The sequence below is a fragment of the Callorhinus ursinus genome, unplaced genomic scaffold, assembly GCF_003265705.2.
Source record: "Callorhinus ursinus isolate GAN/ISIS: 27379988/994484 unplaced genomic scaffold, GSC_fseal_2.0 scaffold10, whole genome shotgun sequence".
NCBI classification, from domain to species: domain Eukaryota; kingdom Metazoa; phylum Chordata; class Mammalia; order Carnivora; family Otariidae; genus Callorhinus; species Callorhinus ursinus.
The window spans coordinates 81042996-81055848 of record NW_027397072.1 but is presented as its reverse complement, the minus strand read 5'-3'; the positions used below and the strand labels follow the sequence as shown (position 1 = coordinate 81055848).

The 12853-nt window shown below is 39.3% G+C and overlaps 1 protein-coding gene and 1 pseudogene across 3 annotated transcripts in view; one reads left to right on the top strand and one right to left on the bottom strand.

Moving 5' to 3' along the window:
* RFX8 (regulatory factor X8) overlaps window positions 1–12853 on the top strand; it is a 255588-nt gene that overhangs the window by 74595 nt on the left and 168140 nt on the right. The gene's annotated exons all lie outside the window — the stretch shown is intronic.
* On the bottom strand, window positions 9782–10229 carry LOC141373643 (small ribosomal subunit protein eS12 pseudogene; annotated as a pseudogene).

Below are 12853 nucleotides of genomic sequence, written 5' to 3'. Positions count from 1 at the left end.
AGGAGGTGCCTTTTAAAGTAATCTAATATTGGATCTTTATTTTTTAAGTCAACCAATTGTCACTATTTTGTTGGTCAAAGACATTCTAATTTTCATGTTAAAACAACATCATCTAGCGGAGCAAGAGGAAAAGAAATAGCTGTGTTGGGTCTAAGCTGGCCTTGTCTGTAGCTCTTCTTTCCCTCATTCAACACTCAGCAGATCTTTGTTTTGTCCTTCCAATACCCAGAGTTCATTCCTACCTTGAGGACTTTGCCCTTTCGGTACCCTTTGCTTCTTTGTATCTTCGGTGGCTTACTCATTTCATCATTCAGGTCTCAACTCAAATGCCACACGTCCTGAGAGAGGCTTTCCCACGGCCCACTCCAATCCCAGTTATTCTCTATCCCAGTGATTCTCCAAGTGTAGTCCCACAGCAGTGATAGTAGCCTCGCCTGGGGCTTGTTAGGAATGCAAATTCTCCGGGCCCCACTCCAGACCTGCTGGATGAGGAACTTTGGGAGGGTGGCCCAGCAGTTTGTGATTCAACAAGCTCCCCCAGGTGAGCTCATACACACTCAAGTTTGAAGACCACTGCTCCATTCTTTGAAGTATCTTCTCCACAGCCCCCACCTCAGAAATTACCTGTTTTATTTGCTCATTTCTTGCCTGTCTACCCTTACTAGGATCGGAGAACTATTACGAAGGTAGAAACCTCTTTTACCTCCATGGTTACTGTCTACCCCGAACAGTGCATGGCATAGAGTGAGGCTCAATAAACAGTGGCTGGATGCTTGAATGCATGATTGGATGGAAAGACAGCATGAGTGGGTACTCTGGAGTTGGACAGTCTGGGCTGAACCCCTATTCTGCTGCTTGCCAAGTGTGTGACCGGGTCACTTGTACTTCCTATTTCCTCCTCTTTTAAATGGGGGTACAAGTAGGACCTATCTCAAGGTTGCCAGGAGATAAAATGGGATCATCTATGGTAAGTGTTTCATAGGTGCATAATAAATGTCTGTTTATTATTATTATTGTTATTATTATTAATTATTTTATTACTGGCTAGTCTCCACCTTCCTTAAGGTAACCAGAGCAAAGGAGACTCTCAGGGGATGAGAGTTTCAAGGAGAGATTTGAAAGTGGAGAGGGAGAAGTTGGACAAAAGGGTCAGAGGAAGTTATTTATAAGCACTGAGAAAGGGCAGACCATGTTCTTGTTAATTCTAGGACTACTGGGTACAAAGAAGCAGAGTATTTGGTAAATGAAGCCTGGTGAACATGGAGAGAGAACCAACTCTCAGAAGCCCATAGCTCTGAGCATCAGGAATGGGATTCTGAGCATGAAAGGGAGACCCTGGAAAGTTCTGGTGGGTGCGCTGCTCCAGAACCACTGGCTGTCTCCCACATGAATGTCTCTTCTGAATAAACACAAGGTTCACTTGTGTCTTCTTCAGATTACTTGCTGTTTAGAGCAGCAAAGAGACTTGTCTCCTGCCCCCTTAATATTCTTCCTCACTCAAGAAGTGAGGTTTTGGCTCAGGGCTGACTTTATTTAAAGATGCCTTTAAAACTGTTGTTCTCCATGGCAACTAGAGGAATAGATGAGTGAAGAGTTTCTCCTGAATCCCCAGGTTTCTCCACATTTTCAAATTTGTTTCAATTACTGAAGAAAGGTGGCATGGCACAAACAACAACTCGTTTTCCTTTCTACACTCCAAGGCCTGATGCAATATTAGCAAGTACTGTGGTAATGTTCTAATTTATTAAAACTCTGCAGAACACAAAAATATGGACACCCAAAAGGAGAATTTAGGGAGCAACTGCTTAGAGTATTGACGATTTCTTTCTTTTTTTCTAAAAGGATTTGGGATAGTGTGCCTTTAAATAGTTAGATTTCCCTGGCCTGTGCATTTAAAATGCATTTTACAAAAACAACTTACTCAGAATTATTGGGAATATGTTGCCTCCAAAGCAAGGCCACCCAGAGGGAGGTTCAGTAGGAATGGCTTTAATCCCAGGCTTGGTTGGTGGAAGGATTCTGCATGTCCCCATGGCAACAGAAGGAGGGGCTCCCTCTGCTCTCTCTTGATTTCCTCGCCAATCCCAGCTCTCCCTGGGGTTGGGGGTTTTTGGTGTTGAGGTCAGTCAAGACCAGTATCCCTGAATCCTGTGAGATTTGTTTTAGGAAGAGCTCTACTAACATATAGAATAAACTCTTCCTTTGCCCATTGAAGTTTTTCTAGATACTGCTTAACTCTGTGCACTAATAGTATGGTTTAACAAAAGGACAGAGCCTGTTTCAGAGTACGGGCAGCAGATTATCCCAGAGAAGTTCCATGGAGCTAGCTAGAAGGTCAGAGATGGACTGGATCCTGTGCTTTCTGCTCCAGCCAGCTGAGTCTGTGACAGCCATCTTTCCCTGCCTTCTATATTCCAGCTTCTAAGCTTTTGCTCACATCACACCCTTGTGCTAGGGGCTGAGTGGTACAGCAGTCAGAACAGGGCTCTTTCTGCCATGAAGCGTTCTTGGCTTGTTGCTCGGGGCCCATGACCTTTCAAGGACCCACGACAATATTTCAGATCTGGAAAAAAAATGTATTGGCTCCTAAACATGAGGATAAGACATTGAAATTGAAATAAATATTTAATTAAGAGTCTGCAAAATGTAACATGATATCAGTGTCAGCAGCTACTCAACTCAAGCCCTATACGATTACATAAAAATGTAAGTTTGAATCAAGAGAAAACATTTATAAGTTATAACAAAACTCCAAATTGGAATTATAAAAATTATACAGCAAAAATTTATATGTTCTGAAAATATGTGTGAAAATATGTTATAATGTGTTTGCTATGAAGTGGGACAGAGTTGGACCCTGAAGTCCTAGACTTGGCCTGGCACTATTACTTAGTAACTTTGCAATCATAGGCTATCAGTAAAACTCATGGAACAGTGTTTGCCCGTTTGCAAAATGAGTTTAAATGAGATCAAGGTCATTAAGGTAATTTGTAGATTTAGTAGTGCTGATGAAATGTTGTGTTATTTTTATTTGCACAGAATCTAAGACAAATATGTAGAACTAAAAGGAAAGATTTTCTCACATGATGACAACCCTACTACCTATATTTGATTGTCTTTCAGTGTTACACAGGCAGGTGGGCCTCTCTCACATACCTCAAGGAAGTTCCTACGGGTCTAGGGTCTTTTGAAGAATAATGAAGAGTTTTTCTTTGGTAGACATCTGTTGAAAATAATATTTATACATTCCTTATGTTCCTCTCATTCATCTAGAAGAAAGGTGATAATAAGAGCAAAAAAGGCTAGACAGGACAGGAGGTACCATCTGGATAGTAGAGCTCAACCCTCCTAGTCCATTAGTCAGTAACCCAAACCTGGTGGCATATACTTCCCAGTCCCTCCCAAAAAGAGGCCACATAGAAATCCACCCTATGCCCCCCTCAAGAAATATCCCTTATGTATGGTCAGTGCTGCCCTTTCTTGGCAGGATCCTGCACATGGCACACAACTATGAGAAGCTTGGGGAGGAGCTTGCTGTTGGCATGATGGGTATCACATGGGCACCTTTTAGATCTCAGGCCGGGCCCTGATTGATGGCAATAACTCAGATGGCCTGGTTGCAAAGAAAATGCAGTGAAATCTTTATATGCTGATCCTGATTTATTTAAAACAGTGCCAGATTCAAAGCAGTTAATTGTATACCATATACAATTCTATTCTATCCAATAGAAAGTATAAAAAAATTCTAAATCTGATTAATTTTTAGTTTTTTTTTTTCTCCAGAAGTATTATACTTAGAAGTATTCTGGTTTTCTGGATTTAGTTAGGAAGAACTTAAGATCTTGGGGCAGGTATTTGTATTGGGAGTTTAATATCTTGCCTCTTGATCCCTGGTTGTTTTGCCTGCAGCCTGTGCTCTGGCAAGTTTGGTTTAAAGTCTGAAGACACCTTGTGCACTGGAGTCTCTAGGCCTGTGCACACACCCTTTCCTACCCTGGTCACCCTCTTGATCATCCTCAGTGGTACAGGTTTTGCTCATCCCTCATGGTCTAGCGAGGGGCTACTCCCTTCAGAAGACTTCCCTGGGCTACCTCAGACTACATGGGCCTCTCTTTCTTCTAACTTTTATGACTTTCAGTGTTGACTCCACTTATTTAGGATTTACATTTTTCTTTGGATCCAATTCAGCATTGCCTGTGATCTCATGTGTGACAGATTCTGGAGAAGACCTATTGACAAACAAATCAAAGTTCCTGCCCTTGAGGACATGTAGGGACATGCTAGGAGTTAGGAGAGGCCCATGAAAGGTGAGGCCACAGAGGAAGAAGGTAGAGATTGACCCTGAGGAAGTGGCCATGGAAGGCTGCACAGTGATGGCCGCCTTCTCGCTGGGTTTGTGGGAAAGACAAAAGGGAGAAAATCCAAAGCTACAGAGACATGAAAGGGTTTGGACTTGTCCGGGGCCAGAGAAAGGTGACTGTGGCCCAGTTGTATTTGTGGAGAGCCCATGCTCTGGAGCCAGACCTGGAATCCTGGCCCCAGTACCCGTAAGCTTTTGTGAACATGAACAAGTTACCTCACCTCTCTGGGTTTGTTACCTCACCTGGACAGTGTGGATAATAATGGTACCGACGACCTCTTAAAGTCGTTGTGAGAATGAATAAAGTGCATAGAACTGTGCCTGCATATAGTCACAGGATCAGTGAAAATGAGCTGCTCTGGGGAAGAGCAGACACCCATGGGAATATGCCACTGGCAAGGGGCCAAAATGGGGTGGAGCTTGTATGCTTTGTGTGGGGGTGAGTTGGGGCTTTATCCCTCCAGCAGTGGGATCTTGAATTATTACTTAAATGTTCATGAGGGTGTGTCTTAGTTAAAACTAAAGAGAACTGTCTTGTAACTTCTTGTATTCTCTATGGCACCTAGAATAGTCCCTAGAGTCTCAAAAAAAGAATGAATGAATGAATGAACAAACAAATGCTAGGCTAAAAGATCCTTGTTTCTGTGTACATGGTATCAATACACTACATTTTACTGCAGTGTTCACTGAAGCTCTCCTGTGTCTAATACCCTTTGCTTCTTCCAGACTCTCATGTCTATGAACTTACTCTTCTCCCTCACTGTGATCTTTGGTCTTTTCGCCTTCTATTCTCCTAGGGTGTTTGATTAATTGAGTTTATGTCTGCCTGAATGTCTGCTTCAGGGACTGCAATTTCAAGGATGTGTGGTTTCCTCTCCCCACCCCTCCCTGCCAGGCTTCCAGAGTCCTGACAAACCAGTACCCATCCTGGGTCATTGCCATCCTCCTTCTCCGCATCTCTTACTCCCGGGCTCCTACACACTGCAAGAGAAGTCACAACATTTAGGACTTACTAAAATGTGCTTTGTCTGCTGGGTCCTCAGTGCTGCCAGGCAGTCATCTGTTCTTTTAACCCTTTAAATTTTTTTTAAGATGTATTTATTTATTTGAAAGAGAGGACACATGCAAGAGTGGGGGTGGGGAATGGAGGGGTAGAGGGAGGGAGAATCCTGGAGCAGACTCCCTGCTGAGCGTGGAGCCAGACACAGGGCTCCATCCCAAAACCCTAAGATCAGGACCTGAGCCAAAACCAAGAATCAGACGCTCAACTGACTGACTGAGCCACCCAGGTTCTCCTCTTTTAACCCTTTAAAACATGAAATATTACAGACATTTACAAAAAAATATACAGCTCAGTGAATTCTCAGAGTTAACCTCCCAAATGATCACCACCTGGGTGAAAAACTAGAATGTTTCAACACCACCGAAGGCCTCATCACGCCCCCTCCTGATCACTCGTACTTTGTCTTTTTCTGAAGTAAGCACTATTCTAAAGATCATAGTAATAATTTCCTAGCCTTTCTTTATACTTTTACCACTTAAACATGTACTATTAAACACTATAATTTAGTTTTACTCATTTTCCGAACTTCATATAGATGGAATTGGCATATAGTGTTTGGCTTCTTTGACTTATTATTATGTTTATGAAATTCATGTCATTGCATGAAGCTATAGTCCATTCATTTTCAGTGTTGTATATTATTTCATTATAAAAATATGCCATAATTTTATTTTTTATTAAGGTGTAATTGACTAATTGACATATAATATTGTATTAGTTCCAGGTATTCAACATAATGATTTGATATTTGAATACATTGTGAAAGGATTACCACAAGTCTAGTTAACATTCATCACCATACACAGCTACAAAAAAAAATTTTTTTTTCTTCTGATGAGGACTTTTAAGATTTGCTCTCTTGGCAACTTTCAAATATGTAATACGGTATTATTATAGTTAGCATGCTGTACATTACATCCCCATGACTTATTTTATTTTTTATTTATTTTTATTTTTTTAAAGATTTCTTTATTTGAAAGAGAGAGAGAGTGTGTGGGGAGGGGCAGTGGCAGGAGGGACAGAGAGTGAGAGAGAAAATACTAAGCAAACTCCCAGCTGAGCATAGAGCCTGATGCAGGGCTCGAGCTCATGACCCTGAGATCATGACCTAAGCCAAAATCAAGAGTCAGATGCTTAACAGATGGAGCCACCCAGGTGCCCCAACTTACTTATTTTATAACTGAAAGTTTGTAGTTTATGATTCCCTTCACTCATTGTGCCCCACCCTGCCTACATAATTTCTTTATCCCTTCTGCAGTTGTTGGATACTTGGGTTGTCTAGTTTGGAGTTACTTTGAGCAGTGCTACTGTAGACATTCCTGTGCATGTCTTTTGGTGCCTGTGTGGAGGTATTTTTGTTAGAAATTCCACCTAGGAGTGAATTCTGAATCATGGAATATGAGAGACAAGACTGACGAGTTCCCAATTTTGTTATTGGAATTCACACACATCCCCCATCCCCAGAAGTGATGCGGGTTCCAGTGTTCCATATCCACACTTATATTTGGTTTTGTCAGTGTAATGGTATCTCATTGTAGTTTTTTAATTTTCATTTCTCTAATTATTAATGAAGTAGAGCTCCATTTCCTGTGTTTTGGGACTGTGGATATTCTCTTTTGTTAAGTGCTTATCCTTGTTTCTTTTCTCATTTGTCTGTTGAGTTGTCTATCTTTTGTTTTTGGGTTTGGAGGAGTCCTTTTGGGTACAAACCAGTTGAACAGCATCTTTTGATATACAGAAGTTCTTATTTTAATGTAGCCCTGTTCATTAATCTTTTCCTTTGGTTAGTGCTTTTTATAGCTGTCTAAGAAATGTGCCCCTATCTTGAAGTCATGAAGCTATTTTCCTATGTTTTTATAGGTTTTTTTATTATTAAATATTATTTTTATTATTGTTTGGCTTTCATATTTAAATCTGTAATTTATCTGAAATTGGTTTTTATATGGAGTGAGATGGGGACCGAGTTCTTTTTTTTATCACATGGGTATCCCGTTTTCCCAGCACAAGTTATTTAAAATACTATGGTTCACCCACTCTTTGCAGTGACAAACTTTTCATGTTTGTGTATGCATGACTCTGGTTTGGGACTCTATCCTGTTCTATTCATCTCTATGTTTATGCCAGTGTCATACTATTTTAATTATTTTACCTTTATAATAAATCTGGATATTTGATAGAGCAAGTCTTCCATCCTTGTTTTTCTTCTTCAAAAGTGTCTTGGCTCTTTATCAATTTTTCACTTCCATATAAATGTTAAAAATAAGTTTGTCAGTTTACTATACAAACAACAACAAAAAACTTATAAGAATTTCAATTATAATTGTCTTGAATCTATACATCAGTTTTGGGGAAATTGTCATGTTCACAATATTGAGTCTATGATTTCATGAACTTGTATATCTATCCATTTTTTAAGATGTCTTCAATTTTTCACAATGTCGTAACACTTTTTGCACATCTTTTGTTACATTTATTGTTAAGTATTTAATATTTTTATATTTTTGTTAATGGTATTTTTAAAGTTTCTTTTTCTTATAATTATATTATTATATTTATAATTAGCAATACAATTATATTAATAATTATACATATAATTATATCATTATACAAATGATATAAATATAGATTTTTGTATGTTGACTTTGCATCCAACAATCTTGCTAATTACATATATTCTAATAATTGAATAGATCATTTTGGACTTTTAAATGTATATTATCATTATAATCTGTGAATAATGAAAATTTCCTTTCTTCCTTTCCAATCCATATGCCCTTTTTTTTCTTGTCATATTACAGTGGCTAGTACAGTGTGGCATAGAAATGGTGATAGTATGCATTCTTGTCTTGTTCTTGATCTCAAAGGGAAAACTTACAGCATTAACCATTAAGTATGATGTTTACCATAGATATTTTGTAAGTACTTGTAGCAGTCAGCAACCAGTCAGTCCCAATGAGAAACCAACACAGTAATTTTAATAGAGAAAGCTCAATACAAAGAATTATGAAACCATGATAGGAGGGTAACTATGCAGATGTAGAGATAATGTTAAAGGACACCAAGAGCTGAGGGAGAGTATTCAAGGACATACAAATTTGGAAATGGAGCTCCCTTCCCAAGGCTACAGTACAGCCCTCATTGTAAATCATGTGGTTGCAACACTCAGGTTGGTGGAGAAGTTTTCTAGGTTGCTCAGGCTTGCACAGGGCAATAATTGAGAGACAAACATAAAACCCTTTAGGACTCAGGCCATTCAAGGCTGGTGTAAAAGAGTTAGGTTTCCACTACATTTATGAGGCCAGGATCTTGGAAAGGCCATGGGAAGGCCATTACTGGACCTGGGCTGAAGCTGCAGGATTGCTGAGGACTACATGCTCTGAGCACACAACTGGAATAGAGTACCCCCAAATGTGCCCACACACTTATACCTCTGACCTATGTGCAGCAGAAGCAAGAAAAAGCAAAACACTGTACTTTGGAGTTAGGGAGATAAACCATCTTTCTCTTGCAGTGTCACTCCAGCACCCTCTTTTGGCAAAGTTCCCTGTACTTGCTGTGAGGGAAAAGTGCTTCAAGAATTCAGTCCATCACAGAGCAGGTACTGAAGGGTGATTTTGGAAGCTGAGAGGCAAAAAATTGATAACTGGCACAATACCCTTTTACAGATTTAGGAAGTTCTCTTCTATTTCTAGGTTTCTAAAAAAGTATTTTCATGAATGGGTTTTGAATTTTATCATGATTTTTCTACATCTATTGAGGCAATCATCGTATGGGTTTTCTTTACTGTGAATGTAATCAACTATGTTAAACCAATTTTTTATTGGACTAAAATATATATAACATAAAATTTGCCATGTTTTTTTGTACATTTTAATATTTTTTAAATGTACCAATTCAGTATCATTAATTACATATACACTATCACCACTATCTGGTTCCATTTCTTTTCATTACTCCAAATAGAAACTCTGTACCCATTAAGCAATAACTCCCCATTCCACCTCTGCCAGCATATACAATCTCTGATCTATTTTCTATGAATTTGTCTAATCTAGGTATTTCATATAAGTAGAATCATACAGTATTTGTCCTTTTGTGTCTGACTTACTTCACTTAGCTTAATATTTTCAAGTTTCACTTATGTTATACAACTTTTTTTTTTTGAGGAACAAAAACCAAGTGTTGTGTGTTTTTTTTTTTTAAGATTTTATTTATTTGACAGAGAGAGACACAGCGAGAGAGGGAACACAAGCAGGGGGAGTGGGAGAAGGAGAAGCAGGCTTCCCACTGAGCAGGGAGCCCGATGTGGGGCTCAATCCCAAGACCCCAGGATCATGACCTGAGCCGAAGGCAGACGCTTAATGACTGAGCCACCCAGATGCCCCAAAACCAAGTTTTTTATTTATTAATTTCTTGTATTGAAACTATTCCTTGATGACATCCTTGGTCTGAGACTCTTTGCCATGGACCTTAATCACCACACAACTGCAACCAACCATTTTGTGGGGTTTTCCATCTCTTGTCAGTTTTACAGAGGCCTACTCATTCCCCTGCTTTCTTGTTATCATCAACCTTAATTAGGTTGATTTGGTGTTTAGCACAAAGGGCCTCCACCAGCCTGACATACATAGGCTCATCACAGCTGGATGCAAACACACAAAGATGGGCTTGGTGCTTGTCTAAGGCTTTGGCGCTTTTCAAATTCCATGTGCTAGACCATCGTGGATGAGAGTATTCTTCAGCACCTCTTGTAAAGCAGTATTAAAAATCCATTACACCTCCAGTAGTAATGCTTTCCTTGGCCATGGCAGTGGGTTATGGGTGGAGCTGAATCTTGGTGCACCTGGGCGTCCACCTCCACCTGACTCCACAGTGGAAGGGAAACAACAGAACTTCATTTCTTTTTGTGGTTGAATAACATCCACTGCATGTATATATCATGTTTTGTTTATTTACTGTAATGGTTAGTTATATGTGTCAATTTGACTGCACCATGGGTGCCCAGTATCTGATTGTATTTGGGTGTGTCTGTGAGGGTGTTTCTTGTGGAGATTAACATTTGAATTGATGGACTGAGTAAAGCAGATGGCCCTCCCCAGTGTAGGTGGGCACCATCCAATCTGTTGAGAGCCAAAGTAGAACAAAAGGCCAATGGAAAGTTGAATTTGCTCTCCGCTTGACTGATAAAGCTGGGATATCGGTCTCCTTCTTTAGCGCTCCTGATTCTCAGGCTTTCAGACTTGGACTGGAGTCTATACCATTGGCTCTCCAGCTCTTAGGTCTTTGAACTACATCACCAGCTTTCCTGGGTCTTTAGCTTTGCGGATAGTAGACCATAGGACTTCTCAGCCTCCATAATCATGTGAGCCAATGCCTTATAATAAATCCCTTTATATTTGTGTATCTCTATATCCATCTATCTGTTTGTCATCTATCATCTCCTATTGTTTCTCTAGAGAACACTGAATATAAAACATCCATTCATTTGTTGAAGGACACTTGGGTTTTTTCCACTCTTTGGCTAATATCAATAATGCTGCTATAAACATTAATGAACAAGTTCCCGAGTCCCTTTTTTCAATTCTTTTCAACTCTATATAGGAGTGGAATTATATGGTAGGTCATATGGTAATTCTACATTTAACTTTTTGAGGAATCACCAAACTGTCTTCCAGAGCTGTTGCACCATTTTATAGTCCCACCAGTAATGTACAAGGGTTACAATCCTTCCACATCTTTGCCAACACTTGTTATTTTCTGGTTTTGTTTGTTTTTTATTATAGCCATTCTGGTAGGTGTGAAGTGGTATCTCATTGTGGGTTTGATTTGCATTTCCCTAATGACTAATGATGTTGAACATCTTTTCATGTGTTCATTGGTCATTTGTGTATCTTTTCTGCCCATTTTATTATTCATTTAAAGATTTTATTTATTTATTTGAGAGAGAGAGAGTGCAAGCAGGGGGAGAAGGGGGAGGAGCAGAGGGAGAGGGACAAGCAGACTCCGTGCTGGGCACGGAACCTGACTCGGGGCTCCATCTGACAACCTGGAAATCATGGCCTGAGCCAAAATCAAGAGTTGGATGTTCAACTGACTGAGCCACCCAAGTGCCCCTTTTTTGCTCATTTTAAAAATGGGTTGATTGGTTTTTGTTTTTGAGTTGTAGGAATTATTTATATATTCTGCATATTAAGCCCTTTTCACATATATACTTTGCAAATATTTATTACCATTCCATTGCTTGTCTTTCATTATTAATAGTGTTCTTTGATGCACAGAAGTTTTTAATTTTTATGATGTCCAATTTATTTTTTTCTTTTGTTGCTGTGCTTTTTTTTTTTTTAAAGTAGGCTCCACACCCAAGGTGGGGCTTGAACTCATGACACTGAGATCAAGAGTCATATGTTCTACTGACTTAGCCATCCAGGCACCCCTGTCTGTGCCTTTGGTGTCATATTTAAGAAACCCTTGCCAAATCCAAGGAAGATTTATTCCTAGTTTATTTTTAAGAGTTTAATGTTTTAACTCTTAAATTTAGGTCTTTGATCCATTTTGAATTAATTTTTGTATATAGTCTAAAGAATGGTTCCAACTGATTCTTTTGCATGTGGATATTCAGTCTTCTTGGCACCATTTGTTGGAAAAACTACATTTTTCTCCTTGTTGAGGAGAATGATCCTTGTTGAATATCAAAGACCAAAATAAGAAGTTTTATTTCTTTATTTTCAATTCTGTTCTATTGGTCTATGTCTGTCCTTATGCCAATACCGACCACACTGTTTTGATTATCATAGCTTTGTAGTACATTTTGACATTAGGAAGTATGAGTCACCCAACTTTGTTCTCTTTCAAGGTTGTTTTGGCTACTCAGAGCTCTTAAAACTCCATATGGATTTAGAATCAGCTTTTCCATTTCTGCAAAAAAATACCATTGGGGTTATGGTAGAGATGGCATTGCACTTTTGCTTTTTAATTCTGTATTTTGTTTTTCTCTCACCTAATTCTTATTATTTCTTTCTATTAGCTTGGGTTTATTTTTCTCTCTTTTTTTTAAGATTTTATTTATTTATTTGACAGAGACATAGGGAGAGAGAACAGATAGGCAGAGTGGCAGGCAGAGGGAGAGGGAGAAGCAGGCTCTCCGCTGAGCAGGGAGACTGTCGCGGGGCTCGATCTCAGGACCCTGGGATCATGACCTGAGCTGAAGGCAGATGCTTAACCAACCAAGCCACCTAGGTGCCTCTATTTTTCTCTTCTTTTTCTAGTTCCTGAAAGTCAGAGTTAAGGCACTGATTTGAAATCTTTCTCCTTCTCTCTCTCTTTTTTAAAGTATAGTCATTTACTGTTATAAATTTCCTTCTGAGCACTCTTTTTGCTGCATCCCATAAGTTTTGGTATATTTTATTTTCATTTCCATTTGTCTCTAAATT